Source organism: Diachasma alloeum, unplaced genomic scaffold (assembly GCF_001412515.2).
Source record: "Diachasma alloeum isolate Michigan unplaced genomic scaffold, Dall2.0 Dall_scaffold_00521, whole genome shotgun sequence".
Lineage (NCBI taxonomy): Eukaryota > Metazoa > Arthropoda > Insecta > Hymenoptera > Braconidae > Diachasma > Diachasma alloeum.
Window position 1 is genome coordinate 512,703 of NW_021680653.1, and position 9,651 is coordinate 522,353.

Genomic DNA, 9,651 nt, shown 5'->3' on the forward strand with positions numbered 1-9,651 from the left:
TGATGTGAAGGTTTCGATAACCGATAATTGATATTTTAGACATTTGTTGGAAATATACGTGTACGATTGTCCGAAGGATTTGTAATGAAGGATTTTTAATGGATTTGATTCTCCGTAAAGCTTTGCATGCATACAAGAATGGACTTCTTTTCAATCTATGGGACTTATGGTTTATGAGCAGGTTGTAAAGAAACTTCTTTGGTGCAAATAGATGTAATTTTTCAAAATGTTTAAACAGAAGCTCCTCAGGTCTTCGCGTAATAATTTTTGTATTTACATTTCATTTTTTCGTCCTATTCGAGTTGTCATGTGACACTTTAAATGCTAATGTCTTCATCATTTCTTTTTCCATTCTCTTGAATATTTTTTCGGGTACTTTGTGCAGTACATTGTAGTTCGTCAATACCCGCGCGTGCTCGTCGCCCCTAATTTTTGAGTCACGCACGGGCTTGCGTGTCTCCGATGACCGAGATCCAAATGACTTCACTAATGATTCCTCATCTCCGTGTTGCACGCAGTTTCAAATGGGTTGGATTTGGTTCGTCTTTTAAGTTATTATTATTACTTTTTTTTCCCTTATGAGAGCAGATTTTTCACCATGTGGGCAATGGTAGCAATCAAATTCATGAAAAGTTGGAGTATTGAAAAGGTTAGAGGCAACAGGAAGTAGGAGGGGATGAGACAGAATTGTTGGAGTTGAGTCAATAGCAACTTCGCACTGCAATGTTTCAGTTAAAAACTTGCAATTTGGATAACAGTTGAAGTGCTATGTCACTCGTAGCTAATACGCCAGTGGGCCCCAAATTCGTTTTATCCTAACCAGTGGTCGAGTGTATTATTTCCCGCGAGAGAACTAAAGCTCATGAACAAAACTTTTAATTCGATTTCATACTATTCTACATTCACATAAATTTAGTCTGTTGAATTTTAATAGATTTTTCAAAACCACACTGAATTGTCAAAATTTTTAATCACGAATTTCCCATTTTCAAAGACATAATACTATTTAACAGACATTGTCAATCTCGTCTTTTCTTTTCAAAGTAACGGAGAAAATCGATAGATCAATAACGTAGGAAAAGCACTAAAATTACCGATGCCCCATTCAACCGCGTGTATAAGTAGCTTCAAAAATTATTCCCATTATTATTGTTCAAGTAGGGGTTTTGACAGTTTGCACGCGGTTTTCAAATGGATCGAATAATCTGTTCAGCAATTTTCATTGAATTCTCTGCTTTTTTTCCAGCTATGCACCCCGTCATAATACCCTTAAGATGCATCTTCATATCTTTCTGTCCTTAACATGCATCTTAATATTTTTCTCGTGACTGGGAGACAGCTGGCGAACGTATATGAGACATTCAGTGAGAATGTCAGGATGCACGTGGGATGTCTTTACGATATCTTCAGGACGTCTTATTGTTTTTGTTTTGCATATCGAACAGGTAGCGGACATGGATGAGACATCTATTATTTATTCATCCATTGATCAAGCTTTTTATTGATGCCCCGGAGTAAGACAACACCCGCTGAAGGCAATTACAAGATGAAGAAAAGTATTCATCTGGTTAAAAGATCAGGACATCCACTCGACCTTTCGAAGACGCTCTCAAATTGTTAGTCTACGTAATTTTTGGAAATATTCAGAGGAAAGTGGTCTTGTGTTATCAAAACCAATATCATAAGGTGAATTGTATCCCATCCAAAACCTCAGCAACGATGTTTATTTAAAAAATCTCGACATAAATAGTCGTATTGATAACTGAACTGAATGTATCGGAAGGAACCTTCGACCCTGGCATTAGCCATGTAGAAATAAAAGGCTATGATCAAGAGGAGAATGTAAACATTTTGAGAGATGAATACTGACGAACGTGCGGGGATGCGTGGGAATATTTCAGTTTGGAAACCGAAAACTTATCAAGCAACTAAGTAACTTACACTAAGTAATCAGGATGTTCGGGGGACATGAACAAGGACACTGTTGTGTCCTCCAGATTTTCCCACGGACATTTGGACGTAGCCAAAGTAATCAAAATGTTCGTGAGACATGATTTAAGAAATCGTTGAATCGTCCAGAATTCCTTGCGCACATTTGAACTTGACCAAAATAATCTGGACGTTCGTGGAACTTCAATAAGGATACCGTTGAGTCCTCAAGACTTCCAAGTGGACATTTGGACTTAGCCAAAGTAATCAAGATGTCCGTGAGACATGACTAAAGACATCCTTGGATCCTCAAGATTTCAACGAAGACACTGGAACTTGTGCACAAAAATCAGGATGTCCGTGAGACATCACTAGGGACTCCGTTGAGTTCTCAAGATTTCACCGAGGACACTTGAACTTACGCAAAATAATTAAGATGTCCATAAAGCATGACTGAGGACACCGTTGGGTCTTCAAGATTTTCCGTCCGAGACTTGAATTTAGCCAAAATAATTTGGCCGTCAGTGGGACATGACTAGATACACCATCGTGTCCTCAAGACTTAAACGAAGACATTCGAACGTCGGCAAAGCCAGCAGAACGTCCGTCGGACAGTTCCTTGAGTTATCAATGACTGCGGGTGAAATTTCTTGGGGATATGGCCAGAGACATCTCTGGATCCTGAAAACACCACTGAGGATACCTAAATTCGTCCAACAACATCGGGACGTCCTCCGGACTTCACCGTTCGATTGCGGATGACCGTAGAACGTGCATGCGGCGACCAAGACGTCTCAAGGACATGGCAAAAGACAATACGTGATCCTCAGAATGCTACTCAGGACGCCTTCGTGTCTTCAGGACACTATTACGGACGCTCGAATGTCTGGCAGACATAGATGGAACAAACAAATGTCCTCTGGATATGCGTAGACGTGTTTCAGGACAAAATCAATGTCCCTAGGGGCTATTAGGACCCTGATCCTTGAAAAATTCAGCCGTTGAAACGTATGGTCCCCTACACATTTGTCTTTGTCACAACTACAGACATACTTTATCAACTATCGTTATAATATGAAATAAAAAAGCAGGAATAAAATATATTTATAATGCATAAATGCATTTATTAAGTCATCACGATGCAAAAATCATTGATAAAACAACAATGTGTTATTTTTTGAGAAAACCTTTAGATGAATTCCTCTATGTGAAAATATACTACATCGATGAGCCCGAAATTTTATACACAAGTGTGACTCAATAATACTAACTGGTAGCCAAAATTATAAAATCTTACTAGCGCCACTCCGGTCGTAAGCGACCGGGGCGTTTTTTCCCGTTCATAATGTCCTTTTTCCTGTCAGATTCGATATTCCATTTTTTCAATTAATTATGTGTAATCATTCTCCTTGCAAAAAGAAATATCACCGATGAAAATCATATGCCCTAATTTATCAGTTGTTAAATTTTCATATTACAATAAATGATTTGCTCACGTTCTAATTCCTATGCTTACTGAATAAGATTTTAATCATAATTACAATTAAATTCCTTCTAGAACACACCTTACAGTGTGAATTTCTGAATTCAATATTTGTAGATACTCTGGTAAAAGTGCGTGCACATACTGTTATCAAGCTTTAGTTAGTTTACATGATAATTCAACTAATCTGTTGTTCATCTCATTAATATAATTTCATGCTTAGAATATAGTCATCTTGTGATTTCAGCACAAAATTAAAAATAAAAACTTAATTTGGAATATTGAGTCACAGCTTCTTTTTATTCATATCAGAAATTTTGTATTTGGATATTAATATTAGGGGAGACCGCGGCAAAGGGGGTAACTAAGACAAAGAGGCGTGTGTCAGAGCTTCTATCATACTTATATTGCTTTTTAGCGATCATTATGCACATTGTAAAATTATGAATTTGCGTCTCCAACGTATTACAACTGGAGGCACAGTGGGGTACAATCTAAATTTTTTTTAATATTTATAAATGTTTCTTTTTTTTTACCTTCGAGTCTTCAAAAAATGACAGAAACACTCTGAAATCTCTGGGTACACCTTTTTTCCTCAATTTCATTTTTTTTTCTAGAAACAGAAATTTCCGAATTTATTCATCAGATTTGTCTTGTTCGTCTCAATTTTAGAAAGTGAAATTCTAGTACTTCTTCTCCCGCGCGTATCTGGGAGACCCGGGTTCGATTCCCGGCTGGGTGAAGCGGAAATTTGTTCTCTCTAAATTCTAATTCTCTTAGAATTCTTTAATGCCTAAAGGAGGTTAGGCGGTGTATGAGGTGAATATGAGAGTGAATTTCTGTGGTTCCTGGTAGCTTAGTCGGTAAGAGTGCCCGGCGCGTATCTGGGAGACCCGGGTTCGATTCCCGGCTGGATGAAGCGGAAATTTGTTCTCTCTAAATTCTAATTCTCTTAGAGTTTTTTTTTTCAGTTGAAATCAAGTGAAATCATGTGAAATCAGTGAAATCCTAGGATTTCATCGATTTCAGGGGATTTCAATTGAAATCACTTGGAATCAGTGAAATCGCATGCTATCATGAAATCAATAACTCATGAAACCCTTTCGAATACATAAAGGAGAAAGAAACTTTTCCGACTTATTTGTGGTGTATTGCTTTACGTATGCCCATTTACGTGTATTATTTTTCACACAGAAAAGACAACAAATCAGTGGAAAAAAATCCTCAGAAAGTATCGAAACATTGTGTTACCGACAGAGACACTATCTGCGGGAGAAGACAAAAAATCAAAACAAAAATACAATATCAACAATCGATATTTTCTGACAATCTCCCGTACGATGTTGGCTGTTTTGACTGTGGTAGAAGTAGATATTTAATCGAATGAATGAAAAAAAAAAATGTTTGATTCTCATGGTTTCAGTAGTCCCTGCCGTTCATATTTTTTAAATTTCATTAATACACGGAGAGAAATGTTCAGTAAATCATGTTTTGTTTCAGTAAAAATTACGGAACTCACAATCCGCTCACCGATTACGGAATCGACTCAGAAAATTTAAGTGACGGTATCGTAATTTTTCACAGGAGATTCAGATAAAAATTATGGAACACTCTGGAAAAATTCCGTGACAGTTCCGTAAAATTTCCTGCAACCACATTTCGCTCCGGAATTACGGAAAAGATACGTAATTTTTATTGAATATTTCTCTCCGTGTACACGTGATGTTCAAAATTTCTAAAATGGTAGTTTTAGAATGGTATTATATGATCAATCCAATTGCGGAAACAGAGGCACACACATTTATTTCGGATAGAAATAAAGAGATGATAAAATAAACATTCGCTCATTTCCGTTACATCTGGATGGTTCAAGTGTGCTGGAAAAAGACCTGAGAATTCGATATTTTCAATTTTACATCAATGTTATTCTTATTATGCTTGTTATTCAACAGTATCGTCGTTCAGAATCATTATTCTGTGTGATCGAGCATTGACGAGTGAGAAAATATTGACATGACTAATTGTCAATAAATATCAAACCACACTGCAATATTCCAGTGGGATTAGATTTAATGCATCATTAACCATGTATTGTTTTCCGTTTCAATATGCGAAGGATAAAAAAGGCAAGTCACATCTGTTACGTCCGCTGAAGGGTTATTTAACTTACATTCAACACCGCCCACGATGTTTCGCGGTATCAATTACAATTAATTGTTTCCTCTTTCGTACTGGAAACATCCGGTACTATACACCCTGTTATAATTGGGATGGGCGGGAGTCTAAACTCCCTCTACACTTTTGAAATTCTCATTTTTGACGTAGTTTCGTATCATCCCAAAACTTAATTCTCTTATTTTTCACATTTTTTCCGGTTATACTTCTCTTCAACGCCGATAAGCATTTCCGGTTGACCGACGTCGTCCTCTGAATGCCTCATTTTACCGGATCAGGAGGAGAAATACCGCAGAACTACCAGTCACTCATTCGACCTCCATCAGTCGTCATTCTACCACTCGCGTTCACCCTCTCATATTCCTTCACTACACGGGCGAGAGAGAAATGTGAAATGTCATACCAATAGAATAAAAACGATTCGTTGATTTTTCGAGTCATGTTCGCTAGACGAGTCTAAATAGCTGAGGAAAATCGGGCATTTTTATGACTTCCCATTTATAAATGAACTTTGGGACACTCGAGGAATAAACGTGTTTTCTATTCGACTTCACAATTATCTATTTCAAAATCATTCCGAGTTGTCACACAAGATTCTATTGGCAACCAAATAGCCTACTCACTTCGTTTTCCATGACTGCAACCGATTCGATTTAGACAGAAACAATATCTTCTAACTCGTCATCTTGTTATTCAGGAGCAAAATTTTCTAAGATTCTTTCCGATTGTTGAGAAAATTTTCTACAAAAAAGATCAATTAACTGATTCTTCCTAATATCGAGGTGATTCGATAATTAACCCCTAAAGCCTGGCGTCCATACCACACATGGACCTACGCGTGAGTGCACGTCCTTTTTCAAAGTTAAATATTTCCAAAAGTATAGAACTTCATATATTTGTGCCAACATTATTGTGAAGACTAGGGCTGCCCACGAGACGAGGCGAGGCGAGATTTGGGAGTCTCGTCTCGGTCTCCCGGCAGGATGGTTTCGCCTCGGTCTCCTCTCGTCTCGGTCTCGCCTGAGTATCGAAAATTGAAATTTAGTCTTGTCTCGTTTTGTTGGTCTCGTTCAGTTGAGAGAAGAGCAAAATTTTACGTCTCAGTTTAAGATCAGGTAGATTAAACCCCACAAGGATCATACGTCGCAAAGTTCACGCCTCGTGAGGGTCAAAAGTCGCAAGGGCGATTCATCGCAATGCTCTGGGATCACAAGAGTCGTACGTCGCAAGAGTTGGACCTCGGAGGGATCAAACGATCACAAGATTTGCATGATTGAGGCAGTTAAGAGAATTTTCAGGATCAACCGAGCACGAGGGCCAACGGAGAGAGCTACGGAGGATCATAAATCGAGCAAAAGAATCAGAAGGTTTTTTGTTTCACTTTTTCAATCCTTCGACTCTTTTGATTGACCTGTCTCCCTCTCGAATTGGAATTTGTGGTCAAATCCGAGTTAAGATCCTTGCGATGTTTGACCCCCACTCGGCACAAACTTGTGAGGTATGTTCCTTGCGACGTTTCATTTTTGCACGATGTGACCCGCACGACATTTGACCCTCGCGAGGTACCCTTGCAGGTATGGCTCTTGAAACATTTGACCCATGCGAGATTCGACTTTAAGATTTTTCTAAATATCTGTGGGAAGTTTTCGTTATCCAACTGACGACTTCTGGCTATTTTTCCTCTTGCATTAGTCGACTTTCCCTATCTATCAACTCTCCCTTTAAAACCCGTAGATTGCAACCAATGAGAGAACCGAAAAATTAACGGTCTCCCTGAGACTCTTAAGAGCAAACAATTGTTTACGCGAATATCATCGCGGTAGATGTCAGGACTATTCATCATATATACAATTCAATACAATACGAATGTAAGTACAGACCTCGCCTTCGGCTCGGCCTGTAAACTTCACATCCGTCGAAAACGGTATTTCACACCTCGTACTCTAATATACTATTTCACAACTAACTGTAATCATTCGTAACAAAGTCATGAGTCCAAAGAAAGCCAAAGAACGAAAGTCATTAAGGAAGGGAATTTATATAGCGTTCCACATCTTTGTGACATCATAGGAAATTAATTGGATAGGATTTGAATGAGGTAGGAGGGTATCCGGGATTATTCTCAATATGAATTAACAAGCAATATTTACTGAAAAAAATGGATAGTCCAGACCGGGATTTGAACCCGGGACCTTCCGATTATGCATCGGGTGCTCTCCCAACTGAGCTATCCGGCTCCTAGCCATTTCTTCCTTTCAAATTTCTTGTACATATTGAGCTCCGCTGTCCTTCTTACGACATTCATTTTTCATTAAAGAAGGGAATTTATATAGCGTTCCATATCTTTGTGACGTCATAGGAAATTAATTGAATAGGATTTGGATGAGGTAGGAGGGTTTGAAAGAAAGTCAAAGTTTCTGAGTTTCAAATCAGGTGAATGATGAATTATCTGTGTGATGAGTTGTCTAGGTGTTGAGTTGTCTATACGGTGAGTTGTCTGAGTGTCCAATTGTCTATGTGATGAGTTACTGTGTGATAAATTGTCGTGATGAAATTGCTTTAGGATGAAGAGTCATGAAGCCATCGCGGTATCATCTCAAAAATTCTTGACGTGATATCGTTTTGGTTTTATGAACCGATGCTGAGACGATACGAGACGAGACCGAACTAGTCTCGGTATCATAGGCAGCCCTGGTCAAGACTAATCGCTCGACTATGATTAGTTCTACTTTATATCTTTTTTGGGCTATTCGAAATGAGTAAATTGCACTATTATTTAGCACACGGCGAGATGAGTGTTAAAAGAACGCCGTCCTTGAGGGGTTAAAAATCCGGGTGGCTTGGTGGTCACTCGTTCCATCGTTGGGGCGTTCATGATCGCTTGCTTTCATCATGGGTGCGGCGGATAGGAGTGGGTCGGAGAGAATCTACCCCTTACGGATCGAACTAGTAATTTCTCGACCAGTTCTCTTTTTTTAAGTTCATGAGAGCAAAATCGCAAAATCTGAAAGTGTTATACAAACAACAACCGCTGCGACGATTTTGCTCAAAATTCAATTTCGCCAAATATTGTAGGAGGATCTGGCTTCAAAAATTTTGAAATTTTTTGCTTGTTCGTATCAAATTTATGTACAGAAAAGAGGATTTCTCCGCTAGCAGAAGTCCGCAGAAATTATTCGATCGAAATCATTTTTTTAAAATGCCTGCTCCTGTGCTGCACAGCCGAAAAAAATGAAGAAACAAAAATGAATTATTTGAAAATCATTTCATTATGGTTTAAGAATTTATTCACCTTCTTACTTTATATTAAAAAATAAGATGGAAACTATTGGATAAACTACTTAGAAGGCACAGTCATCATTTCACACAATAATCATTTCGACACAATTTTGAATTTTTTCCTTTTTCAATCAAATTATTTTAGCTATGCCACGCCAATTTATCATCACAATTTCCCACATAATATCGATCTGAAAATTTTAAACAACTTGGAAACAGAATATTTCGTACAATTGTCAACTTAAAAATCCACTCTAAATTCAACATTCCCTGACAGAAGACCTTCGGGCGATGACCGAGTTGGCAAGTCAACCATTGCAACGTATAACCACCGAAATTGGAAAATTTGTGACATTTGGTGAGTGAAAAATTGATGACAGTTACGTCACATCTAACTAGTTGATTTTCATATGTCAGTCAATAGTATGCCGAAATTCTAACATGACAAAAATGACGTCACATGACCGGCATATTTTTGTGTTCTTTGCGGATATAATTAAACCAATATTGAAGACGTATCGGTAAAATTTGACTTCTATGATTTTAACTTATTAAGATGAACTGGATAGCTAAATTTGAATCTAAACTAGGGGAGGATGGGGCAAAACGGTCCCCCTTCAATCGTCAATATTTTCCGATTCAATAATCCGATTGGGATGAGTTAGAGCTCGTTTTGAAGAATGAAAAATTACCTTCAAAATGAAGTTGAAACTGGGAATTTTCATAATGTCATTCACAAGTTATTGACAATTGAAGGGGGGCCGTTTTGTCCCACCCTCCCCTAA

The 9,651-nt window shown here is 38.1% G+C and overlaps 1 non-coding gene across 1 annotated transcript; it reads right to left on the bottom strand.

Annotated features, from left to right (window-relative positions):
• Positions 1 to 7,750: 7,750 nt before the first annotated feature.
• Trnam-cau lies at positions 7,751 to 7,824 on the bottom strand. The gene has a single exon. It is a non-coding gene; the product is annotated as a tRNA-Met (tRNA).
• Positions 7,825 to 9,651: the final 1,827 nt, after the last annotated feature.